This window comes from Colobus angolensis, unplaced genomic scaffold (assembly GCF_000951035.1).
Source record: "Colobus angolensis palliatus isolate OR3802 unplaced genomic scaffold, Cang.pa_1.0 Scaffold3, whole genome shotgun sequence".
Lineage (NCBI taxonomy): Eukaryota > Metazoa > Chordata > Mammalia > Primates > Cercopithecidae > Colobus > Colobus angolensis.
In genome coordinates this window covers 5,074,503-5,077,424 of record NW_012116265.1, presented here as the reverse complement: position 1 = coordinate 5,077,424, position 2,922 = coordinate 5,074,503, and positions in this window count along the sequence as shown.

The window sequence follows — 2,922 nt, the reverse complement described above, 5'->3', positions numbered from 1 at the left end:
GCTCGGGGGAGGCGCGGACAGCTGCGCCCGGCCGCCGGGGAGGGGGCGCGCCGCTGCTTTTTTTAATCTTATGATCACTTATTTTAAGAGTTTCCAAATAAAGCTAGGCTTTTAATAAAATGAGAGGAGGGGGTATTATTTAGATTCTAGATAAAAAGTTTTATTCTTGTGTTATTAGGTAGGCTGTAAAATGCTGTTATTGATGGTTATTCGTTTACTCTGGTATATTTCTTAATAGTATTGGAATACAGTTCTTCTTTTCCTGCTTGCTCCTAAGGTTATGCCCCATATCACTAGACACTTCCAGTACTGGGTGGGAAAGCCCCCCCACCAGAAATGGTTCGTATGCCTCAAATAACCTGTCAGTCCCCAAAAGGGAGCTGTCTGCTTGTGCAATGCAGAGCAGAACTGTTAAGGATGGAGATTTGACCAAGTTGTCTGGGTTCAAATCCCAGCTCCAACATTTACTAGCTGGTAACTTTGTGCAAATTTCTTAATTTCTCTTTACCTGTTTCCTCTCCTATAAAACAAGGATATTAATATCTTTGCACCACAGGGGTGGGGGAAATAAATACTAAGCAATATCCAACAACTTTTGTAAAGCATATATGAAGTGTTTCGTTTGTTTGTTACACAGTATTCTGGTACTGCATTATTGTTATTACTGTATTGCAGCACTTAAGCTGAGGAATAAAACTGTGACTCTAACACTATTACAATAGTATAAGAACTTTTCTTGGCATGTGGAACAGAGAACCTTTTAATTTATGTAAATTTTAATTTCAATGATTTTGTTTTAATGCTGTTGTTTCTGGAAAGCTTTTTAAAGTATTGTTTCATGTAAATATCATTTTCTTAAACAACCAAAACTTTTTAATACTTAACTATGCATGAGACGTGGTCCCTGCACAACACGGACTTTTGGTTTATGGGTAATAAACGCAAATACACACCACATACGCAGTACAAGGCCAAAGTGGGGAGCACTGTCATAAAGGTATGAGTGCTATCAAAGAGCAAAGCCCAGCAAGATGCATCTTGGGTCATTTAGCTAAAGGCAAATAAGATTACCTGTGTTTCTAAGGGAAAAAAATAGATCAATTCTGTTTGTAATTGATATTTCAACTGAACACTACAAGGGGGTCAATTTGTGTGCGAGGAAAGAAAAGAGATCTGAAAAGAAGTCCCTTTGCTGGCTTCCCAAGGTAGAAAAATTGGAATCGTGTGATTCTCCCATTCTCATCTCCATCATCAAGACCTGGTATTTCCTCCTTTGAAATGTCTTATGAATTCTTTGTTTCCTTTCTGTTTCCCCTGGAATATTCCAAATCCAAAGCCTCATCATTTTACATCCGGATTATTGCAACAAGGGTGGTCTCCTGGCATCTGGTTTCTCGGTTCTCTCTTATTTCCTTGCTAATACCAGGCTTCCTTCTCTTATCACTCCTGATGGACTCCCAAGGTTAAGTTCCTCTGCCTGACCTATCGGGACTTTCCAAACGGGCCGCTCTGACCACCCATATCGCTTTCTGCCCCTGTCAAGCTTTGCCACTGGTCAGCAGCCCCTTCTGCCCTCCTTCCATTTGTCTAAGCCTTCCGCATCTCTGCAAGTAAGACTGCTTCCAGGACGACTTTCTAGCCACACCATTCCACAGTGATCTCCACACTTGGCAAGAACTGTAAAAGTTGTTTCATGAAGGCTTCTTTTATATCTCCTAGGATTCCCAGGACAGTACTGGGCAAAGAGTAGGCACTAAATAAAAACTTGTTAATTGAATCAGGAAGAAAATAAAAGAATTTTAAAAATAGAAAATGACCGTAAAACCCAAGAGATGTTAGACAACTGAGTTGAACTTCCTCCCTCACAGTCCACAGATGTCATTTACTGACCAAGTACCTAAGCCCTATTTTCCCTCAGCTATGTTAATTTGACAGTAACATTCATGGGAAGGCACTTGAATAATGCCTTCAAAGTATTAGACATAAAATTATTATTAGCTTGTGTTTCATATATAAGGAAGTGAGATAATTTATATGGTGCCACCCCCAAAGATACAAAAGGGTGTACGTAAAAAGTCCGCTTCTCACCCTGCCTGCTAGACACCTAGCTCTTCTCCTGGGAGGTAACCAGTGTTCCCTCATTCCTCTGTATCCTTATAGAGATGTTCTGCAGAGTTACAAACAACTACATATAACTATCTTTACCCCCTCTTGTTATCCAGAAGGTGGCATACTTATACATACTCTTACACTGGAAGCTATTTCTTACTAAAATAAATAAATTAAAATGTAAAAAGAAAGCCCAGCACATAAAATGATGAAAGACAAAAAGATGAGAGGAGGCTGGGCACAGTGGCTTACGTCTGTAATCCCAGAACTTTGGGAAGCCTGGGAGGGCAGATCACCTGAGGTCAGGATTTCGAGACCAACCTGGCCAACATGGAGAAACCCTGTCTCTACTAAAAATACAAAAATTAGCTGGACATGGTAGAGCATGCCTGTAGTCCCAGCTACTGGGGAGGCTGAGGCATGAGAATCGCTTGAGCCCAGGAGGCACAGGTTGTGGCGAGCCAAGATCACGCCACTGCACTCCAGCCTGGGTGACAGAGCAAGACTGTCTCAAAAAAAAAAAGGAAAGGAAATTGTGGTTTGGTGGGTGCACTGACTAGTGTTTTCTTAAAAGTTCAAAAGTTAATCTGTTTTGATAGCATGGTGAATACCCACTGTATAAATTATCATCATCTGCAAAAATCCAAATTGAATGAATGCCCTGCCACACAAAGATAATGATTCCTGGCTGGGTGCAGTGGCTCACGCCTGTAATCCTAGCACTTTGGGAGGCCGAAGCGGGTGGATCATGAGGTCAGGAGTTCAGGACCAGCTAGACCAATATGCTGAAACTCCGTCTCTACTAAAAAAAAA